A 25,583-nucleotide genomic window follows, 5' to 3' on the forward strand; every position below is an offset into this window, starting at 1 on the left:
AATTTATTGGGATAAAATTCAGTTGTGTTCCCAATGAGAACTTAGAGAAAACATCATAAATATTTATCAGGCAATGTTCATATCAACCCTGTAATTCAGTATCAGTCTGTAAGCAGATTTATTCTTCTTCAGCAATCACAACACTGCTTAGTAGGAAATGCATAACAAACTTTGAAAACCATTGTTTTGCATAGTTGCTCTGTCTCTAGTGAATGTAACCCCTTTCAGTGTCCCAAAATGAGAGTCTTAAATGTTAAAGGAAAAATATACATAAGCACAGCACATTCATCTCTACAATCTGATTTATGGAAGCTCCTGATGGCCTTTCCAACACTATTAAGTTTATTATGCTTCCCTGATGAGGAAAACAAACAGACACTTTAGTCATCAACCCAGTTATCACACATCTCAAAGGGGAAACATAATAAATTGCATTCCTAAAAGTTTTTTCTTTCAAAATTTTGCTTTGCCATGGTAAAAAATTATTATGAAATTTGAGAAACTTAATCACGCTAAGACATATTATTTCATATAATTGATAAATAATATGTAAAATAGTATTTGTAATAGAAATACAGGAAGATAGTTTTTGGTACTTTTAAGACTAATATTATTACTCATCCCAAGCTAAGTTTTCATTAATTAATGACTTGTAGATATTCATATTTATCCCACTGGTTCTAAAATTGAAGTCATGTCAGCGAGTTTTTCTGGAATACAGTAAAAAATAATAATAATTATTATGAGAGCATGTTCTGAAACCCCCAGTCAGTTTCCAAGTCTGCTGTGCACTCTCTAAACAGGTGAACTTTAAAAATGTCCTGAAATTCTCTAAGACACTGTAAGGATATTATGAAAATAGCGACTATCTCTTTGTACAGAGTGAACCAAGAGAACTGCCTGTTGGTTTTTTTTTGTTATTGATTCTGTTGTTGTTGTGGCATTCTTGTTTTGTTTTCCCCTCTCTCTTTTGAAATTGCCTGGACAGGGCTCACAATGCAAATCTTTTGAATTCTTGTAATCATTATCATCTTGTATTAAATGTAAGATTCAATACAACCTTTAGTCAAGTCATTACCATAATTATTTTACAGAGAGACCATTATGTCTTTAGTTCTGGTTCCTTAGCCTTAATACATTCGGCTGAAGTCATTTGCAAATTCTCAAGAGTGTCCTTTTTTACTTACCTCCTACCTTTGTCCCCCAATTCTTGTATTTTCTCCTGGAAAAACAAAATTATTCTTTATTGGAGGACTCCAACAGCTCTTCTTAGGTTTTCTCAAATAAATTGAAAGCCTTCCTGGAAACTAGCCAGTTTACAAATTAAATATATATTGATCTCAGCTTATTATCTCTTCATGAAAGCTTCATCTTCAGTGATGAATCCTAGGGTTTACTGTCTGTACTTGATAAAACTACATGTCTTTCACCAAAGGTCTGAAGAGATCTAGTATGTTTCCAAACAGACCAGGAACAAATTTCATATATTTCATTCTCTCTCTTCCAAATGCTAATCACAGATTCTACTTGTCTCTGGCCAGGCTCCATCCTCTATGACATTTGCATAAGTAGAGATAATAATACAAGAAGTTGGAATGCCTAAAGTGCACTGACCTGAGGTGCACTAACACAAGACAGAAGAAGTTTTAATTTGTTGTATTTTCAACTCTTGTTTCATTTAAGCCAGTAATGCTGGTTTATAAAAAAAAAGCAACACAATATGTGTGTGAAATTATAAGATTAGTTAACTACATTGAGTTTCCCAGTGCTGGTGGGAGAAGCAGCAGGTCAGAAGTACCCAAGAATGCTTAAACATATTCATTCAGGTTAAATTTTTAATAATGACAACCTTCCTTGTCTGTCACACCAAAAATTTCCTGCAGACCTTTATCCATGGTAGAACTGGTTAGCCCACTTATGAATTTACATTATTCATTGAATAAAACATTCCAGAGCTGAGAAATTAAATTCTTCTTGGTTGTTTAACATCTCTGGTGATTTTAAGAAATGAATATAAGTCCTCTATGGGTTAAGAAGGAAACCCTTAATTTAATACAGATACTTACAGACTCTGCATATTAACTTTAGTCAAATATGATCTAATAATGCAACTTCACCAAACACCCCCACACACACAAAAAAGCTACTAGGTATGGGAATCAACATAACCAACATGCAGGAGTTTGTTGGAGCCTAAAGCTCTCAGAGCCAATCATTTTCAAAAGGAGAACGTGAATAACCATGTATGAAACATGTAAATAAGCTCTATTGACAAAATAAGCATAACAATCTAAGTACAGTGACTAGAAAAAAATAAATAAAATGAACTATGTAAAAATTAACTCATAAGCAAAAAATCAGTTTTTGAGTAAAACAGATTAGCAGTCATAGAGGAATATAAATTTTGTAAATTGAAAATATATTAAAAACATTATTCAAAATACAGTTCAAAAAACCAGATCTGAAATACAAAAGAAGAGTAAAATGAGGAAAAGTATGGATTAAAAGAACTGAAAAGAGAAGAGAGTTAGTGGAATATTCTGAGAATACCCCATAGTGATAAAAGATTTGAAACCACAGGTACAAAAACAATACAAGAAAATAAATAGAAATCACTTATTTTATATAAAAATCCTCCAAAACAAAACAAAAAAGGTGATTTTTTTTCAAGAAAGCCAAGAGAAAAGTAACTATAAGAAAAAAATATATGAATGAAAAGAGGTTTTTAAAAAGTCATAAATGTAAGACTTAAAAGATGGAATGACTTTAAAGAACTGGAAGACAATACTGGTAAATTAGACTGCTCTACTAATAAAATTATTTTTAATGTTGTTGAAGTACATTGCAAATATGGAGTACATTGCAAATGTTAAAATACATTGTCGATAACCAAAAATTTTTTTTAATCAAGACAAACATCAAACTAAGAGTTTCTGAAAAAATGTACTTCCAGAAAATCAACATATTTTAAGAAGGAAGTTGGGGAAAATATAAAGATATAAATTTAAATAATAGAAATATAAACAACTTTACTGAGTAGTACAACAATTATGCAAGTAATGATAATGATGAGGAGGAGGTGAAGCAGGAAAAAGAGAAGGACAATGATATTAAAATAGTAGTGAAGTTCAGAAGAATAATAAACATAGCTGCAATATACAGGAAAAACATGCAAACTAGTTGAAGATGATTAGAAAAAAAGAATTTTCAGGGCCTTTAATTTGGAGGAATGACAGTAGTGAATTTGAATTTCTTTCCTCCCTTTCTTCCCTCCCTCCCTTCCTTCCTTCCTTCTTTCCTTCCTTTCTTTCTCTCTCTCTTTCTTTCTTTCCTTCTCCCTTTCTCTTTCATTTTTCAGTTACAGCTGCCCCGCCTTTTTCCCCACTGCTCTCCTGTCTCCCCCTCCACTACTACAGTCCATCCCCCACATTATCCATGCCCATGAATTACCTAATATTAAAAATATCAACTATGTTTAATTTCAGGGTAACTACTAAAAAAAATATAATGTCCAAACAAATTGGGGAGGAAAACAACATATAGTTAGATATAAATAGAGTTGTATCTTTATAATAAGCTGACTGTATATTCAGAGAGTCCTAAATTAGCGTACTATGTCTATGTAAAAATATCCAAATCTGTAGAGAAGTTTTTTTAAGACTTTATTTGAGCCAAACTGAAGACATGCAGGGAAGAAAGATCTCGAGTGCTCTGGAGAGTTAGTTTTGCATTCCCATTAGTATCTTTGGAATTGATGATGAATATAAAGAAGATTACATGAAGATGGGAGAAAGCAACGCAGGGAAATATCTATGGCTGGATTACAGGATAACAAGTTTCCATGCTCCCTTGAGGATAGTTATGTTAGCCGTGGAAATAAGGGTCTTCCGAAAGTCCCATGAAAGCGTTTCAGGGACTCACACATGAGAGAATGAGGTGCAGTGATAAGATTTATTGGAGCTGGAGCAAGCGCCAAAGACTGTCCCAGGTGCCAGGCATCACATCCACAACCAGGTGGCTGAGCCCCATCCCACTGCGGAAGAAGTGCAGGCTTGTCTGCACCGGGCTCAGAAGAAGGCCCAGGGTCTAGAAATCCTCTCCCATTGACCTGACATCGGTAGTGCATTTGAAGCTTTTGTAATTCAATTTATTCTATTCCAGTGCTTAGTCCATCTCATCTATATCTCTATGTGGCTAGGTTAGTGCCCATTCCTGGATGTGTTCCTGCACCCAGGCCCACGCTTGAACACATGTTTGGAGCTGCAGAACTGCTATAAAGAGAGGATGTATGTGAAAGAACAGGCGAACACATGCTACCAAGAAGGGCTTTTGTTAAACTTTGATTACTTTACCTTGGGTTTAAGAAAGAGCTGGTGTTCTTTCAAACTAACCAAAATCTCTTTCATAACATTTCATGGGCTTGTGTTGGGTCCTTCTCTATCCAATCTTTTCCTTTTCCCACACTAGCCACCTTCCCTTTGTGGTTGCCATCTCAGCTTCTCCTGCACACATTCCAATGATCTGATGCATCATCTGGCTTCTAGTGTGTCTGTGCTTACCTCCTCCTATGCTATTTTGGTTTTTTACTGCACATGCTCCTGGCAACAGAATTTCCCCTTTACTGTATATTCTTCCCCCACAACCCCATAGTCTGAGCAAGTGGATCAGTGTACCCTGAGCAGATTGGAAAGCCGTTCTTTCTCTCTACACAGGAGGATGAAGGGCTTCTAAGCCCCTTGGCCAAGAATCAGCTGATCCCTAGGGTGTCTGAAGCTATGACTTCCAGGCTTAAGCCTGATTAAGTGTAACTTCCAGACTAAATCAGGCCCATTCAATCTATTTCCCTTCTTTTTTCTTAACTCCTGAGTGTCTATGCCAACAGTTACTGTTTCCAAGTGAAACCAAGCTCAAGCTTCTACCGCTGGCATCCTGACAGCCAGTAAGTTGAGTGGCAAAGTTTGAGAACAACAAAAGTGGCTTTATTCAGAAAGCCAACAGGCCAAGAAGATGGCTGACTAGCATATAAAGAATCATCTTAATACAGTACAGAATTCAAGGGAAGAAGAGAAAATAAGGGGCAAAAGGTCATTGATGACTACAGACATCTGGGCACCAGGTATTATCTTGCTGCCCAAATAACATCTCTATGTGCTGTAAATGTTCATTATAAATTTTCTTATAATCACCAATGTAAAAGAAGTATTTACCTCTTTATTTTACTCTTTATCTAGTCTCAGAGATTTCCCCACATTGTTCTTTTCTGCCTCTCTGTTCTACCACCAGTGAATTTCTTGTAACACTCCTCAGGGCTCCTCTTTTGATTGTAACATATAAACTGTGAAACTGACATTCCTCAGAGCATTTTCTCAATCCCTTGAGATGTTGTTTCCCAGAAATTGTCATCAATTTGGCTCAAGTAAACTCAAGTTTGGACATTTCTTTTCTTAATTCGACACTAGAAATCAGCTGAGTAAGCTAGAACATCCTAATTTTAGTCACTTCTTTCAACAAGTTGGCATTATGAAGCATTATTCTTCCTGTGAAAATATTTATTATAAAAGAAAAAATATTTCACTTCATGTTATTCATTTCAGGCCAAAAATACCATATTATTATACTGCTTATGATGAAACTTTTGAACATGCGAGAAGGGAAGCTGATGTTCCTTCAGATTTGCAGCTAAAAATCTCAGACCAATAGGTTACCTTACACACAGTGGTAGAATGGTAAAGTTACTTTTCAATAAATATTCCCTCTCTTCAAACTTCAAGTTTATAAATGACATATAGAGCTAGAAAACAAGAATAAAACTCATTAATATGATTAATTGATTCAAAAATTTTCCTTTTAATTAAAACTATTCAAAAATATCAATTCATAATAGCTACTCTGTGACACAGAAAAAACTTAAATATTGGATTTTTAATTTGGAATAAATAGGTCAAAACAACAAACATTCAATTAACATAATAAGCATAAAGCAGCTTTCATTTGCCTAGAAGCTTACTTGAGTATAAATGAATAAGCAGAGTAAAGTACTGACAAGTTCTTCAACTTTTACACAGAATGTATGACTTCTGAGTTTTAATAATTAAAATAAAAAGAAAGACCTATTGCCCATTTTAAATTCCTCAACCATTAATTTTAAGATGTGGAACAGATTGAAAGAAATATAGTGAACATAAATTGACATATAAAATTGGGTAGGTAGATTTTTATCTAAGAGGAATGAGTGTCTAACAGAATGCTTACTAAAAAACAAACTGATACAATGTTTAAATTATTCAGTAAGATGGGTTCATGTATTAGAGATTCCTCATGAGGATACAGTCACTAGTTTTAAAAAAATAAGGTATTCAATTTTATTAGAAAATTGGTGTGGAAAAATTTTGTAGAGTAAAGATTGTAGGAATATTTCATTTCAAACTTTAGAGAGTCACAAAGGCTAAAGCAATTATTGAAAGAAATATAAATATTCTTTTTTATTTAGTTATAAATTAAAAAACAGAATACTTAAACATCTTTCAAAAGAAAACAGATTAATAAGATTTACCACTTTTTATTGATTCAACTTAGCATAGAGAATTGAAGTTCAGAGAGAAAGACTACTATAGACATAGATGGTGATAAGGAGGCTAAAAGATATGAGACCATTAATTCAGTAAATAGAATAAATCTGAAATAGAAACACAAATAATATACAATGCATAAAAACAGAACATTTTTATTTTTGTTTTCTAATCAAGAAACACTTTCTACAAATAAGCATAGCAGATACCTGGTCCATGTAAATTTTTGCAGCTAAAAATCTCAGACCAATAGGTTACCTTACACACAGTGGTAGAATGGTAGAGTTACTTTTCAATAAATATTCCCTCTCTTCAACAGACTGTGTGGATCAGAATAGACCAAGACTTAGTACCAGCTAGTTAGGAACAACAGAAATATGTAAAAGCAATGAAATTAGGTTTAAAGTTAATATAAGGATGTGCAATATATCTTTACTGCGTTCACAAAGGATCACACAGCAGTGAAATTCAGAAATAAAGCAGAATGCCTGCTAGATATTAAGATGTTATTAGAAGTTGTAGACATGCAGTGTGCGATTAAAGAAACAGTAATAGTTGAAATAATTTACTGTGTAAATGTCAGTTACCTGCATTTTATTCCAGTTTGTTAGTGACTATTTCTCTCAGAACAAGGTCTTAGAAGTGGAGGACATCTGAAATATACTGCTTCTTAACAGACAGGCAAACCAAAAGATGTAAAGAGCCTCAGGCACTTGACAAAAACAAGTGTAACCTTTTGTAAACTGACACTTCTACATTTTGCACTTTTTCAATGCATACTACTAAAAACTTTTAAGTCTTTGCCAGTTAAATTGAGTATTACCTTTAGTATGATATTCTTACTCTTGTTTTACAATATACATACCTCTGGTTTTGTGTGGTCTATAGGGCATTAATTTATGACAAATAATTTTGATTATTTTAGAAAATAAATGGAAAATGAAACTGGTCAAATGAACAAATACAAAACAGCAAAGTAAATTACATTTTCAGAACCTTGAGATGCTATTTTATACCATAGATATTTATAATTTGAGGTGAATAAACCATTGTAACTTATAGGCCATATTATTTACTAAGGTAAGTTTAAATCATATTCAAGACATCAATGATTTAAAATAACAAAGTGCCAGGGTCATTCAATGAGAAAATGGCAATCTTTTCAACAATATATTTTGAGAGAATGGAATATACATTTGTAAAATAATGAAATTGGATACTGACACAATATTTAAAAAAACTCAAAATGGAGCTAAAACTCTCACATTATTTGAAGAAAATACAGAGGAAAAGTTTCATGACATTGTATTTGTCAAAATTTTCTAAGATATGAAATCAATAGTATTTGTGTTACAAAAATAAAGGGTTCATTTGCCTGTGTGCATCAAAGCCTAATCAAATGCGAACAGGAACGTGCAGTCGAGAATGTGCAGGTTTATTAAGTTAATGGCACCACGCTTGGGTTCAAAGACCGGTCTTCCTGATAGTTTCTAGGGGACGGCATTGTATGAGTGAACGATTGTTAATCATGGTGACTACGTCAGTCACCATGACATGGTCACAGGCAGGGTCCTGGTCTCTATTATTTGGTCAAAGAGATCGTGGTGGGTGGTTGACCATTGCATGTGGTCCTGGTGTCAGCCATGGCGTGCATCTATCTGGTTTCTCAAGGGTGTGGTAAGTGGGGTCATTCCCCTTTTCTGGGCCAGGAGCTGAAACACCTATGAGGCCTAGATATTATCTTTAGTTTAACTAAAACTCTGTCTCTGTGGTCAACAGACATATGGCTTTGTTCCTAAGAGTATTTGATGCTCGCTAGAACATCATCTTCCTAAGGGTTTAATGATTATAGGAGTGACCGTGCAAGGGAGAGCAAGGTGGGTGAACCAGGGTGCTCCCAGACTGGACAAGGTCAGTTTGGCTCAAAAGGAAATAAGGAGAAAATGTCCAATTAAAGAAAGTAAGTTTCTATGTGGTTACACATGTAACAAAAAATTATAAGCTGGACTTTGTAAAAATTAAGACATTTGTGCATTCATGATGCTATAATGGGATAATACAAATATTGTCAAAGCTTATAGAATTCATCATAATCTAGGATAAAGCTTAGTCAAAATTTGTAAATATAAAAAATATAATAGAAAGAAGGAGGGAAGAAAGTGTTAACGTAAATAAAAGAAAATGAGAGAGGGGAGGGAGAAAAGAATAGAGGAAGAGAAGATGAAAAGATAGAAAAGGAAGGAAATAAGAACAAATAAACAAAAGGGAGTGAGAAAAAAGGCAGGAAAATGGGTAAATGCAAAATATTCAGACTTTTTTGTTTTTGTTTTAGTTTTTGGTCAAAGTTTTACTCTGTTAATCCTGTATTAGCAGAAAGACAGTAGATCATATTTATAGGTGTTTGAAAAACTTATTAAAAATTCACTAAGAATGCCAAGTAAGCTAAAACATAGTGTAATTTTTCTGCACAGCAACAAAATCACAAGCTTTGAGTTCTTTCTGTAGGCACAAGCGATCACAACTCATAATTTTTCACTATGCTAATTTTTAACTTTATAAGGCTGAAAACCATCAGTCAAACAAATATATATCTCTGAATAAAATTAGTGTGAAGTAAGCTTATAAAAATATACTTCACAATAGTAAATAATCAATTTGCTGTCATTTTGCCTTATTTTCATGTTGGGTAAATTGTTTCTTTGTAAATAAGAAATGAATGAAAGAAAAAATAAGAAGAGAAAAAAGAAATAATTAAGTATGTGAAAACTTTGGAGGAGTGGTCAGGTACCCAAAACTTCAGTTGCATGATACAAAGTTTGTTAGGGGAGCATAGGCTTTCTGAAAAGGATTTTACACTTTTTCCAGTGATTAAATATTCAATAAGATAAGCTTAATATTTATTATGCCTCTCTGTGAATACACTTTTTATTAAGGAACAAACTGAACTATCAAGCAAAACAGAGACAGACTCATAGATGGAGAGCAGAGGGCAGCTCGTGGGGGTGGTTAGGGGGTGGGGGGCATGAGCCAAAAGGAAAAAGGCCCCATGGACATGGACAACAGGGTGGTGATTGTGGGGGAGAAGGGGATATAAGGGGACTGCATGGTAATGGGAAAAATACAATAAAAGATTATATTTAAAAAGTTACAAAAATGCCAGGCACATAATAAATGTTCAATAAATGTCAGTTATTTTTAAATTTTCACAAGTCTATTAAATGAGTACTCAACAATTTTTTGAGAAATCTTCTCTTGCTTAATTATTTGCAAATTATTGCTATTGAAAATATTGTAATCAACATCTATATGTATCTTTTCATATATTTCTGACTATTTTGGAAGGAAGTAAATTTGCAGAAGTAAAACTTCTCATTAAAAAAGATTTCTATAATTATGAAAAATAGTCTCAAATATTTATAAATGAGATGCACAAAATCTTTTTATTATTTTGATAGAGATCAGTTCAAGTAATTGAACTGGATCAGTTAAATCTTTGTATTATCAGAAGTTAATAAGTGAGTTTTACTCATTATACCTTTATATGTCTCACTATTTAACAACAAATGCAATCATTTGTTAATAATTGAAAATAAAACCTTACTAATTAAAAAATAATAAAATGTTAATGTTAGACTATTATTGCATAGTGTACAGTGATGAAGTTTATAATGAATTTTATACATGATTTAAATAATTGAGTATTTGATTTTAAAGTTTCTTAAATGAGATTTTACTTTCAGATCACATGGACACAAAAGTGTTTAGAATTTCGTCACAGAATTAAACACTTTAGACTTATTCTGAGAGTTATATGTGTGTCTCTAACTCCAAAAATTTTATTTTCTTCTGATTAAATACAATACACTCTTAGTTTGAACTCATTCCCTTTTAGCCACATTAATACTTAGGTGTATATTAAAACACCCAGATGAATTTAAAGCGTGACTTATATGCATAAAAGTCTGTTCTTTTTTTCATAATTATGACTTCCTCTTCAAAAATAACTAAAATTTTGATTACATTGAGATCGATCTTCAGCATTAGAAACTAAGTGGTCTTCATTCGCCAGGTGCATAACTCATGTATTCAGATTGGGTCTGAAATTTCTAGTTAAAATGTTCATAGATCTTGTCATATGTTTATTATTTTATTAAAAAAGATATTATAAAAGATATTGGTGGATGGCAGCTGATGCTTTGATCAACCTGGAAACTCTTATGAACACTTTTTGTGAGAGAAAGTTTTTCTCCTATGATTGCCCTTATTTAAGTTTAATATTTTCTTTCTTATAATTTTTCACTTTGACCTAGACATGTGGTAAATGTTTTACATATATTATAAATGTAGTGCTTGAACATTATGATGAAATAGTTTTTTCTACCTTGTTTTATGGATATTAAAACTGAGGCTCTGAAAGTTTAAGATATTGACAAAGATTTATGGCTATGACGCCTTTAATAGATACCACATGTTTTCTTGAACAGGAGTTTGCCCGTGTAATTAACATTATGGCCAAAATGAAAAAAAATTAAAAACCAAAATTATTACCGGATATACATGAGGCAGCCTGTATCTGTAGCTAAAAAAAAAAATGTCTGGATCTCTGTAGCTCCTGAAATATATCTGTGCTCTACGGTATAATCAGACCTACATGTCTCAACAATGTCATGCAGTTTTGAGTTCTCATTTTGTCCTTGTCCCTGAATGCTTTTCTTGTCTTCATTCACACTCGTTCAAGTTTGTTAATGAAACTCCTTGAGCATGGTCTAAATTTGAACATAGTCTATCTGTTGTAACCGAAGTATAAACAGACACAAAATGTTATATTTGAGCATAAACGCATATTTAGAAATGTCAAGTCCCTGTATTGTCTAATATCCAAACACTGCAACATAAAAGCTGAGAAAAATGTGTGTAGAGGGAGGAAATCAGCACTTGAATGATATTCTAAGTAAAAATCTTCTATGTCATAGCAATAATGTATTGTTTTGACTGAACTAATTTAAATTTTTAATTATGACAGAATTTGAAAATTATATACTTTGCTTGTTCACAGAAGTGCCATTAAGACTCTTCTGTTCACATACCATGGAGGCTGGTTGTGTACGTTTGTACCGTCTTAGTGTGGTTTTATCTGTATAATAGATGAATATGTTATATAATGAACAAGCTGAAATATTCCATTTTTTTCCCTGACTTCCCTCCTACCAAATCTAATCTTGCTGTTGTTGATGCTAATGCCAGGTCAGGAAAAAGACCTGTGAGGTCAAGCAGGACCCTTGCTTCCTACAGTATGTATTCTTTGTCTTCCTCACTTTGTACTTGGACAGTCTGGCTTAGCACTTCTAAATACTGTTAATCTTCAAATCCTAAGGGTCTACAAGTGAATTGTAGCTTATCTCAAGACTCAAGGGCAAGTAGTTTAGTTTTCCAAATAATGTCAAGTATTTATTGAACAGGATCTTCAAACTGTTTCAAGTGCTTTTCTGAAATTGTTTTCATAAGATTCATAACACCGTGAAATAATGTGGTAGTCACAGACACTCACCGAAAGACCTCAGCTAGAGGAAGCATAGTTGTCCCTGAGTTCTGGCTGCCAAGCTCTGATATCCATCTATGTCTTGGAGACAAGTTCACACTTTCTTGGGCTTCTCCCAGACGGTAACTGAGCTCTGCAGGGATACTTTTTAGACACATTCCCAGAAGAATTACAATACCTCTGAAGACTCCTCAACAGTTGTACAGAAATTTCCTATATCACACAGCTGTTTACAGATCTTCTACCTAATCTACCCTCTTTTTTGCCCCCCTTATTTCTGGATCAGACTTCAGGTGTGTTTAGATTGTTGTCCCAATCTCATGAAGCTCCAATTTCTAACATTGCTGCAAGTTTAAATTGTCTTGATATCTTCTCCTCAGACGATTCAAATCAGCACATGTATATTATGATATTAACCTAATTGTTATATCATGATAGACACAAAGTAGAATAATCGATCCAAGTTTACTGGCTTAAGAAAATATAGATCTGGGACTTCACCATGTTCCCCAACAGGATATCATCCTCGGTATTACCAAATATTGCAGCAGTAACTTTTAAGGAAGAGCACATGTGAGTTGAACCTTAGGATCTCTTGGCAGATTGAAATATTTTCCATTGACATTATACATAGCAGAAGTATTGTATTATGTTCTGTAAAATGTTAACATTGCAGAATTTTTAAAACTAATTCAGCAACCCTTATGTTCCCATTTTATCTTTTCACTGTGTTATTTCATTTTTCAGTAGAACAAGGTCTTGTTGTGACCACATGCGGGCTATAAGACACTATCTTTGTAAGAGTAATTTTAACATATTGAATACAGTACACATATATTCATTTACTTTTTTTATTACATTATACACTTTAATGAGAGGAGAAATATGTTAATTCTAATTTGAGGGCATGTTCATTAATTTTGAGAGAAAGGGAAAGGGAGTGAGATACAGAGAAACATCAATATGAGGAAGAAACATCAATCAGCTCCCTCTTGTAGGCTCCAGCACCAGGGATCGAACCTGCGACCTACGTATGTGCCCTGACCGGGAATCAAACTGGTGACCTTTTAGTGTATGGAAAGACACTACAGCCAACTGAGCCACATAGGTCAGGGCTCATTTACATTTTTAAGATAGGTGCATCTTTTAGATATTTATTCATTAAAACATTCTTTTAAACTATATTTGCAATTCTACCCCCAATTATTTAGTTAATACATCTTTTTTAACAAATGAGAAAACAATGGACCAATTTACATATATTTTCAGCTTGTGGCCTGTCATTAATTTACATGATATTAAAATCTAGCAATCATTGGTAGATTTCCTTTTTAAATAAAATACTGACATCTGTTTTCTTTTGTTGCTTAATTAAAAGGAATATGAACTCATTTGGCTTTTCACCCAATGCATACTGAGTATTTCTACATGGTTACAGTATGTGTATTTTTCTTATTTAATATATTCAACTTCAAAAGAAAGAGGCAATTTTATTATGAATTTATATCTACTATAATTCATAGAAAATTTCATAAGAATTATGATTATGTCATTGATTTAAGGAGAATCATTTAGGTATTATTATGTTTTTATTAATATATTTTAGTAAAATTAGAATCATATCCTATTTCAAATACCTCACCACAAATTATTTATAATAAAATTATTATATAACAGACATATTTTTATAGATTACTTCTTTTGGATAGCATTGATCAAATTCACTCGAGAAATACTGCCTTAAATGATAGTGCAAATTTCAAATGAGAAGACATACTCATTGAAAAGAAATATATAACTTCTAGTTAACAACATGGCCATTAATCCTGAATATTAATCTATCCTTTTGACATGTTAAATCAATACTATTGTTTTGATATAAATAAAAGTGTTCCAAGAATAAGACCTTGAAGATCTGGAGAATATACTAAGTATTTAGTATTGAAAATAGATGGGTGAGAATTATAACATATAGTAGGAGACATCAGTGACTGAGCTAGTGAGCCCTAATTAAAGCATGAAAATAAATAATAGGTTTTTTTGCTCTTTCATCTCTGATCTTTTATTACTTTTACAAATTTCGTAATTATCTTAAGTAATAATCCTGGAAAATAAAAACAAATCGGGAGAAAAAATAGGAGCAATGTGAGAGCTTTTCATCTGAATCAAAACTATAAACATAATCAAAAAAGGAGGGAGTTATGCTACTGAATGAATAACACATAACAAACTATTATTAAACATTTTTCCATTCATTAACATCGAGTGTGAATTCTGGTAGATGGTACCGCTCCTTTGAAAAAAATGCCCTGATATTTATTTACACATAAACATTTTATTGCTTTGATGGATTGTTTTGTCTTCATTCATGGGTGGATGGTCTGAGTCAATTGTGGTTCAGCAGCATTTGCATTTTTACTCCTCAGCACTTAAAAAAATAAACATACTTGAATTCATTAGCAAGCTACAATTTATGGCTTGTAATATTGTATTCTGAACAAATGATGTTAGATAAAATTCTAATAAATTTATATAATGGAACCTATAAACGTAATGGATTAACAGCATTAGTGTATTTGTTGCAGTAATTTACTTTTTTTGTTTTAGATAAAAAAGAATGTTTTTAATTTTCATTTAACAGATATTATTAATCATGTTGACTTTGTGGCTAAACATGTAGTCAGGTCTATTTACCACTAAAGATAAAAATGTCTTACACTCAAACCTCTAGGAAAAAGATGGCATATGAATTTCTGGAAGATTGCTTTGAATATAAATGGATGTATAGAAAATATTTAAAGCATATCGATTAGAAATAAAAACAATAGTTACGGTAACCAAAACGCAGGTTCACCTGCTGGCTGCCAAGAAAGCCAAACTCATGAGGTAGGTGCTGGTGCAAGGAAAGAGGTTAATTCAGGCGCCAGGACCTGGGAGAATGGTAGACTCCAGTCTCAAAGACCACCCCTTCCTTCCTGCTCAAGTCCCTGGTTCTTATGGGAAGGGGAGAAAGGCCTTTTTCCCCCCTAATTACCTTGGTAGCTTTTGGCACTTTTAGGCCCTGACCATGAGTCTTTCTAGCCTTCGGCAGGCTCAGTGTAAGAACACCCCCTTAAACCATCTTGGCCAATGGGGGCTACTCCCCGGCTCCCTCATTGCCTATGGGTATCGGGGTCAAGGGGGAAAAGAGAAGTTGCAGAACCTGCCGTCAGGGAAGCAGGAGAAGCCATAGTCTTCAGCCCAGCTCCCAAAGCTGAAAATGGTGTGTGCGGATCCAGGGGAGCGGGTTGGAGGCCCGGACGCACCCACGGATGCTGGTGCGGGAGGGCCCTCTGATCAGCCCCGACGCTGCCCCTGTCGGGGTTGCAGCTCCTACGCGGAACGCTGGGTTGGAGCTCACCCTGTGGCAGTTGGCTCATCCTCCAAACGATTGTCTAAGGTAATGTTACTAAATGTGTTACATTATTTCCAAGAACTAACAACAATAACAGTGTCAAACTGTTAAAAAATTATACACATACACAGTTATACAAGGCCATTAGTGACCTCATATTTTTAAATATTTGAACAATGTAAAGGTAGCAGACTTTGTTTTTTAATAAATGTTGTTGAAAATAATTATTTCCTTTATGGCTATCCACTTCTGCAGTAGTATGTCTGTATTATAATTCTATTTTATTAGGACTATAGCAATTCAAATTTTCTGAATTCTGGGAAGTGCATGAATAGTTGCCTATACCTGAAAATAACTAGGAAACTGAAAAAATACGTACATATGACTTTGAGTTCTAAATGGCTGATTAAACACAAATGATTACATTCTTGTTGGTCGAGATTTTAAATTATGAAACAATTAAAAATAAAAGAAATAAAATTATAATTGAATTAAAATGCAGCACTTAGGGAAGCCACTAGCATATACCTACTAAGGAGGTTTGGATTGCATAAAAATGATAATGATTTTGATAATAAAATCCAATGGAGCTGAGAAAAACTATTACATTCAAAACCAAAGGGGAAGAGCTGACGGAGGGAAGGAGGGAGGGGGCAAGGGAAAGTGGTGGGGGGTAGGCAGAGACAAATGTATTTGAAAAAATAAATTAAAATAAAAAAATAAAATAACATGTAACAAAAAAAAAAAAAGAAAATATTGATTACCAAAAATGTCAGTTCTTTTTGATTGTGATCCCAAATATATAGGAACTAGAATGTTGGTAAGCTGTACAGATAATTTAGTATGGGACAGAACAGCTTTAATAAAGAAAAAACATCTTCTGACTTTAATATATAAATAACTCTCTTAAGTAGATTTTTTGACAAAGTGATCTTGTGACTAGAAAATATAATGGTGCCCACATAATTTAAACCACTAAAAGAGAGAAGGAGCTTTTGTTACTGCACTTATGCTAAAAAATAAATATACATGCAGGACAGGATTAACATAGTATCCTTCCAAAAAATGTAAAATTTACATCGAGTTATGGGAAAATAATCAGATAATCTGAAATTGATTGACGTTCCTCCAAACAAATCGATCTGTGCTCTTCAGAATTGCCTAATTCATGAAACAGAAAGAAAGGTTTAAGAACTTTTCCACTATAAAGAAAAGCAAATAGTCTAATGACCAAATGCAAAGTATAATGCTAGATCATATACTAGTGGGGAAAATGCTCTAAAGCATATTGGTAGGATAAAGAGCAAATTTTGAATATGGATTGCAAATTAGAAAATAGGATTGTAAATTAGAAAATTGCATACATTGTGTCTATGTAATATTACATTATTTTTAATTGCTGTGCTTTTGTAAAGAATGGCTTTGGTTCTGAGAAAGAACTTATACTAAGTTTATGGAAATATTTGCAAGTAGGATAATAATATTAATGATAATAGTAATATTATTTTCTATTTAGAGATAAACAGACAAATGATAGAGCACATATGACAAAATATTGATCAATGATAAATTTATATGAAAAATTGACAGACCTCCTTGAATTATTTCACATTTATTTGTTTCAAAATTGATAAATAAAAACTACGCAGACATTTTGAAGCACTATGGTTCGAAATAACCTTCGTACTGCTGATGAGGAAGATAAATTGACAGTTATTTAAAGCTTTGCTGTACTACCATTTTGCCAGGGCTGAGAGAGAAATATATGAGAATGCATTAACCTTTTAATGGAGACTATTAGTGATACCCTAACATGGACTAAAACTTAACAGTACTGCATATAAACATAATCATAAGGGAGAGTAGCAAGATTTTGCATAGATTCTTGAAAAGAAACATTGAAATTTTCAGATATAATCAAATAGCCCTTTTGATCTTCATTTGGACAAACTCTCATTATAAGCATGTCAAGCTTCCATGAAGTTTATGAAAGCATAGGATTTTTTTCAGCGTTTTATTTGCATAGATAAGTATACGTAAGAAAAGTTTACATTACTACATAGCTGATTAATTGCTGATGATTTTTTACAAACTCAGCACAACTGTGTAAGCACCAAGATCAAGACATCATACCCATCCTCAGGGCAAGGGAAACGCAGACACAAAATAAAGCAGTAAAATTAAATCCAAACTGCACTTTCTGGCCTGAGACAAAGCTCAGGTGTCCCAGAAAAACATTTTTAGATAGAAGTAAAGAGCAACAATCCTTTTACTTTCCCCTTTGACTGCAGAATTTTGAAGACATTATTTGAAGTTCCCTTCTGTCTCCTGTCCCAATTGGTGGATAATTATTAACTAGGGAGTTGATGCTCCTAGAATGTTGGATCATATCATTTTTTCCCTTCACAGCTGCCGAGAAGCTAGATCCCAGGCCTTACATGTAGTGCTTTGTCAGATTAGGCAAGAGACTGGAATTGCTGGAAACTAGAATATTTACATTAAATGTTACAGGTAGATATAAAATGAATAGGAATCTAATGAGAAAAAAAGAGAGAGGAGGGTAAAAGAAGGGGAAGGGTCAAATCAAGGAACATGTATATAGGACCCATAGACAAAGCCAAAGTGGAGAAAGATTGAGGGTGGGAGGTATAAGTGGGTGGGGCAGGAGAAAGTGGTGGCAGGAAAATGGAGACAAACGTATTTTAACAATAAAACGTTTTTTAAAAAAAGAAGAAATGAGGTCAAGGAAATTTAAGACAGTTGATGAGATGAATCAAACACATATAGAACAACCAAATAGTCTAGCTAAAACTTACAACTAAAAATAAAAAAGGAAGATACAGCTTCCTGGCGATAAAGCTATGATCTTTAACCATAATACAAAACAGTTCTAGAAGAGAACATTGGCAGGAAACTCTCAGATATCCCACGCAGATATTTTTTCACCGATATGTCTCCTAAAGTAAGGGACATAAAGGAAAGAATAAACAAGTGGGACCTCATCAAAATAAGAAGCTTCTGCATGACTAAAGAAAACATCAGCAAAATGAAAAGGGAGCCAACCATATGGGAAAATATATTCGCGAATGATACATCAGATAGAGGTTTGATCTCCAAGATACATAAAGAACTCACACGACTCCACTCTTAAGAAGACAAATGATCCAGTCAAAAAATGGGCAAAGGACCTGGGCAGATGATATTCCAAGGAAGAGATACAGAGGGCCCAGAGACATTTGAAAGGATGTTCAGCATCACTAGCCATCAGATGAATGCAAATTAAAACCACAATGAGATACCACATCACACCGGTCAGAATGGCCATCATAAATAGATCAACAAACAACAGGTGCTGGCAAGGCTGTGGAGAAAAGGGAACCCTAGTACACTGTTGGTGGGAATGCAGACTGGTGCAGCCATTGTGGAAAGCAGCGTGGAATTTCCTCAAAAAACTGAAAATGGAACTGCCTCAAAAAGCTGAAAATGGAACTGCCTTTTGATCCAGTGATTCCCCTGCTGGGACTATACCCTAAGAATCCCAAAACGCCAATCCAAAAGAACCTATGCACCTCAATGTTCATAGCAGCACAATTTACAATAGCGAAGTGTTGGAAGCAACCTCAATGCCCATCAGTAGATGATTGGATCCAAAAAGTATGGTACATTTACACAATGGAATAATACGCAGCAGAAAGAAAAAAAGAACTACTAAACTTTGCGACAGCATGTATGGAACTAGAGAACATTATGCTAAGCGAAATAAGCCAGGGAGCAAAAGACAAATACCATATGATCTCACCTATAAGTGGAACCTAACCAACAAAACAAAGATGCAAGGAAAATATGACCAGCAACAATGAAAGAAAAAAGAAACCAACTGAGTCAAGAGGGAAGGTGGGAAGGGTGGGTGGGGAAAAGGAAGAGAAGGGGCAAGTCAAGGAACATATAGCAAGGACTCATGGACAAAGCCAAAGTGGGAAGGATTGAGGGAGGGAGATGGGAGGAGGGCAAGGGAAAGTGGTGGTGGGAAGGCAAAGACAAATGTATTTGAACAAAAAAATAAATTAAAAATAATAAATTTAAAAAAAGAACAATTTAGAACATGAACATGTGCATATATGTGCATGCATGTGCACACACAGTCACAAATGGGAAATCAATGTTATGTTGCATCTTAGCTTGTTTGTTCTTGAATTTCCCAATCAGGTTGCAAAATTATTAATCTAATGTTATATCTTTCTTTTCAGCAACATAATTCAATGGCATGTTTTCATATGATTTCCTTCCCTGATTTAGTAGGCCATACATGTTATTTGGAAAAACTACAATTTTTAAAAATGCTTAACTCCACATGATTGAGTCTTATTTGAACATTTTGTCTGGCTGTAATGAAAATAATGATTCATGTAAGAGATATGGAGAAGATAAATTGAAAATTAAGCAGAAAACATGTATAATATTTAGTTATCCCCCAAATAGTAAGACTTTGTTGTATTATGCAGTTATATGAAGAAACTTCTACAAAGAAAGCTAATTCCATGATTTCAATTTTCCTCTGATATTGGCTATTGGCTGTCTTGTGAATAGAGTTCATAAAGAAGATGCATTAATAAAGCTTCTTTTCTCAAAAAAAACCCCAAAAAACAAATACATATAGAAAAACTAAATAGTCTAGCTAAAACTTGCAACTAAAAATAAAAGGGGAAGATATAGCTTCCTGGCTATAAAGCTATGATCTTTAAGCATAATACAAAAAAGTAGGCAATGACAATTGAAAAACCTCTCAAACTAGATTAAGTAAATGTCGACATAAAATTTTTGTCAAACAGGATAATGAACTGAAAAATATAAATATTGTGAATGGAAAAAATTAACTAACGAAGCTTACTTGGGTTTCTTAAGAATTGTATATATGTATATAAGAATGTATATGAATTAATAATATATGTGTATATAAGGATATGTACATGTGTGCATGTGTGATATATACACGTGTGTGTGTGTGTGTGTGTGTATACATAATCTCCAGAGGTTGGTGGTTCAGGGATTTGTGTAGTATTCAGCTATGTTCCTTTGTTCCTTCATGTTTGTTGTACTTGAGATTTTTGAAAAGTCTTGGATCTAGGAGTCTGTACATTCAATCAAACTTAAACAGCTTTTTGCCATTATTTCTTCAAATATTCTTTTTATCTCTCCCCTAATTTATCACTTTGGAACTTGAATTATGCATGTATAGTAGGTCATTTGAAGATATTCCACTGTTAAATGGCTCTCTTTTCATTATTTTCCATTTTGCATTCTGTGATTAATTTTGAATCTGCTTCTCTTGCTTTGTCTTCATGACAATACATGTCTTCTTCTGTGGTGACTAATTTGCTGTTTATATCAATTATTGTAGTTTTCATTTCTAGAAATATGGTTTGTAAATTATCTTTTATATATATACTTAACATGTTCAATTTTTTGTTTAGGTTTTTTGAACATATAGAATAAGATTATAACAATATTAACCTATCTTTTAGTCTTGGTCTTTTTCAGTATATTTTCTTTTTTCTCTTATGTAGGTTTTATTTTCTTGTCGTTTTTTCATTTCTTGTAAGTTTTGGTTAAGTGGCAGATGTGAATTTTTCACCTTGTTAGCTGCAGAATATTTTTGTACTCCTCCATGTGCTGTTGAGCTTTGTTCTAAAATGTAGTTGTTAGTTGGAACTGATTCTTTTGAGATTTGATTTTAAAGTTTCTAAGGTGGGGACAAAATATGTTGTTCTGTATGGCTAATTACTTACTTCTAATGAGTCAAGATACTTCTGAGTATTTACCGTAGTGAGCTTTCCAAGTCTTCTTTAATTATTATGGATGGTTTTTACCCCAAAGTAGATTCCTGGCATATCTGCATTTATTACACACTCTTATGTACTCCACAGGAACTAGCTATAGACCTTTCAATTTCTCTGTGCATTTCTTTATTCTCTGGCACTCAACCTTGCTAATGCAAGTACCCTTGTCTCCCTGTTCTCCCTGTTACATTTGCCACTTAGGCACTAGGTGACAGTCCAACTGAGTTCTCCCAGCTCTATGATTGGGAAGTGCTCGTGAGGTAATAGGCCAGTTCAAAGGTAAAACTTAACTTGTTGTTTTTATGTTATTTTATTTTTTCATTTCTCAGAGATCACTGTCCTCCATTGTCTGATGGCCAATAACTTGAAAATGTTGTCTTAGTATATTTCCACCATGTTTTCTTGAATTTGATTAGACTATCAGGAAGCCTACTAACATGGCTTGTACTTTTTAACCCCTAATGAAAATGCTTTCACTAAAATGCATGTGATTAGTATAATACCATCCTGCATCAATATAGAAAACTCTAAAAAATGAATTGTTTTTTAATAGAAGAATGTTGTCTATGTTATTGTTACTACAATGTTTACTATTATCATTATGAAGACCCATATAAAAAATCTCACAAAACCTCATTCAAAAAATCTCAGTATGTTGAATAGTTGGCATCACTTCTGTAACTGGAATGACTTTGATAGAAGTAGTCATTTATATGACTCTTTTTTTATTATTAAAAAAATAGGTCCAAATGTGTAATTTTACAGATCCAAATGTGTAACTTTGGAAATGATCTCCCTACTTTATCTTTTTTATGATGATTATTTTCCCTTTATCTAAATCCTCTCAGTGATTTTTGCTCAAAATAAATACACAGAAAGACTAAAATAAAGAGGGAGAGAGAGAGAGACTGGTAGTTGTTTGACCTTCTCTGACTTTTCTAAACGATTTTTTGCTTGCCTGGTTCAACATGTCCCACCTGATACTTTTAGACATATCTAGTTCTATATAATTAATTTCTTGTATGCCCACCAATGAAACCTGCCAGAGCTCTCTTACCCTAACAGATTTGTGGCTTTGGCTGCTTTCCCCAGCCATGTCCTGCTGCTCCTCATCCCTCTGTACGGCAGTGGGAGTGCCCGGAGGGGTTGTGCCAAATGACACGGTGACGGGAGAATAATTAAAGTCTCTCAATCACAAATGGTTACAGAAGATCAAATATGTGCCAGCAACTGTGCTGTATTATGGAGGTAAGACAAGGAATCTGACAGATACTGTTCTGTTTTCACAAAAATCAAGTGCCAAAATGTATCACTTTGAATTTTCTCCTGAAATGGCTAGCCATTGGCATTACAGTAGATCTGACATAGGAAAAAGTAGGACACGTATTTTAATTTAATGGTTTATTTTCCAGCTACGTAAAATATGCTATCACAAAATTTACCTCACAAAATTTACTTCTAAGAAAATATATTGCTCTTTCACATATGATGGTGATGGCTATTATTTCAGCAGGGTAAACTTAAACAAGAAGACTCCAATTCAAAGACAGAATCTATTACAAAAGAGATGAGACACCACTATCAGAAATAAATAACTGGTGATTATGCAAGTGAATCTTACATGCTAGTGTTATAACTACAATAGATAGACTGTTATTAAAACATATAGAGATACAGATTATCATCAATGATGCTATAAATGTTTTTATTACCTATTACCGTGGACCCCATATTTCATAAACTAATAACATAGTAGGTAGGTTGAGTGGTAAATGTGTTTGTTTCATAATGTCAGCAGGGAACTTGCTGAGCAAGAGTTGTGATGGACACCCATACACTCAGAATGCGAAGCCACATATGATGCTTTGGGCCTGTATGGAAATTGGGGGATCCCCCTTTCAGTCAGCAAGAGCTGCCATGAGAAACGTTACTTGGTCCTACAACTAATACATGATTTAAAAGCAGACAGCACTTTACGTGAACATTCGCTGGCCTCTGCCTACTAGATCCCTGAAAACCCCTAAACCTGTTGCCTGATATTACACAGGCACAGATTTATTTTAAGAAAGGATTCAAATTGGTGCTCCTACTTGAGTGACAAATAATGCCACCTACCGTGGGATTAATTAGATAGTAAATATCTAATAACATGAGATAAGATGGCAAAGAAGAAAGGCAATTTTATTTCTTAGTTTTATTTAAACTATAAACATTGATGTAATCTTATATCTCATTGTTTATATAATAAGTAGTTGAATATTTATAACAGATTTTTTAAAAAACAAACATTTACATAGAATCTGAATTATGGTTTCGTCTGCCTTCTGTATTTCGTCTGTATGGATATTTCTATCAGGGAAAACGTTGATATGCCTAGCTGCAATTCATAAAAAATGCACTCACTACAGGACTCCGGCAGTAGAAATTGAACTGACAAAACCAATATTCAGACAAGTGATAGTAATATCCAGACTCCAGATTAGACATTCTTGATGCTATTTAAATTCTGGCATCATTGACATGGTGTAATCCTGGTTTGAGAGTAGTAATGGCACAAGCAATGTACCTGAAATGGTTAAGAAGGGAGCAAGGAAAAGAAATGAAATATTTGCAAACCACATAATGAAAGATGAGCAGAGGAAGGGCTATCACAACAACAACTTACTCATATATTTGGTAGGAGACTCTATTAGTAGTGCAAAAGCAAGGAAGGGACAGCTTGAAAAACTTCTGAAGTGCATAAAGTAATATGTATAAATATTTTTTTTAATTTAGGATTTTAATTCTTGTTGGACAAAGGAAGTCATGTCTCACTGGTGTGTGTCTCCTAAACCATCATTTCCCTAAGTTCACTGTGTCAAAAATAACTTGGAGATCTTAGTAAAATACAGAACCCTGGACCATTACCTATAAGGTTCTGAGTAAATAGGACTTGAGTAAGGTGCAATAATTGGCATTTTTAGGCAAATTGGACCTCATGTTTATGCTGTCTATTTATAGATGCAGAGGGCACACTGATCCCCTCTCACCCACCAAAAATATTCATGTGCTAATTTTTGGAATTTATGAATATGTTAAGTTACATGACAAGGGGGAAATTAAGGTTTTGCAAGTAGAATTAAAGTAGCTCATCAACCTGACTTCCAAATAAAGAGATTATTCTTAGTCATCCACATGGACACACAATGTAGTCACAGAGGTCCTGAAATAGGGAAAATGGAGGTAAAAGAGTCAGAACTAGAAAAAGATGAATTCATGAAAAAGACTGAATTGGCTATTTCTGACTTTGACGAGGGAAAGTTTAATAATGCAAGGAATATGAGCAGCCTCTAGAAGCTGGGAAGGGCAAGGAGATAGAAGGATTCTTCTCTAGAGCCTCCAGAAAGGAACATATTCTTGCTGGCACCTTAAATTTAGTCCGGTCAGACCCAGTTCAAACTTTGGGCATCCAGAACTGTAAGAAAATAAACATCTGTTGTTTTAAGCAAGTAAACAAATTATGATAACATAATTTGTTGTGAGAACAAAAGAAAACTAATACAGTAGATCATAATTTGATTGCAAGTTTCTACCAGGAGTGTCCATCCTTTTGGTGTCTCTGGGCCACACTGGAAGAAGAGCTGTCTTGGGTCATACATTAAATACATTGCAACATGTAATCACAACAAAAATCTCATAATGTTTGAAATAAATTTAGGATTTTCTGTGGGGCCATACTCACAGCCATCCTGGGCTGCACGCGGCCCACAGGCTGCAAGTCAGACACCCCTATATCTAAACCATCACAAATCTTACGGTTTATGAAATATATTGAATTGGAGCATTGGAAACTTCAGAATGCTGCTGCTGCTGTTATCCATGGTCTCTTCTGGAAACTATTTAACTTATGCATAATTACAAATTGCTAATTAAAACAGTGATCCTGACCATATAAACCACAATATCCAATTATGCTATTCTAAGTATATCTGTTCAGCCGGAGAAGTTTGTGTTGAAGATGAGCTATGTTAAAACCAAACACAGAAGAAAGAGAGAATATGAACTTTCAGCTCTTTTTTGTAAGGAAATATTAAAAGACTTTTTATTTTGATGAGCCTTCCAACATATATGATTTGAACAAACTCCTTATATTTATGACATCATATCTCTTGTTAAGATGTGAAGTGATAAACTTTAAAAACAACATTTTTTCCCCTAGGATTGGTGCAGCATATTAGCATAGTGTCTCTCATAGTGGGGATTTA

This window comes from Pteronotus mesoamericanus, unplaced genomic scaffold (genome assembly GCF_021234165.1).
Source record: "Pteronotus mesoamericanus isolate MK-2021 breed Mesoamerican mustached bat unplaced genomic scaffold, CSHL_Meso_final contig_75, whole genome shotgun sequence".
NCBI classification, from domain to species: Eukaryota; Metazoa; Chordata; class Mammalia; order Chiroptera; family Mormoopidae; genus Pteronotus; species Pteronotus mesoamericanus.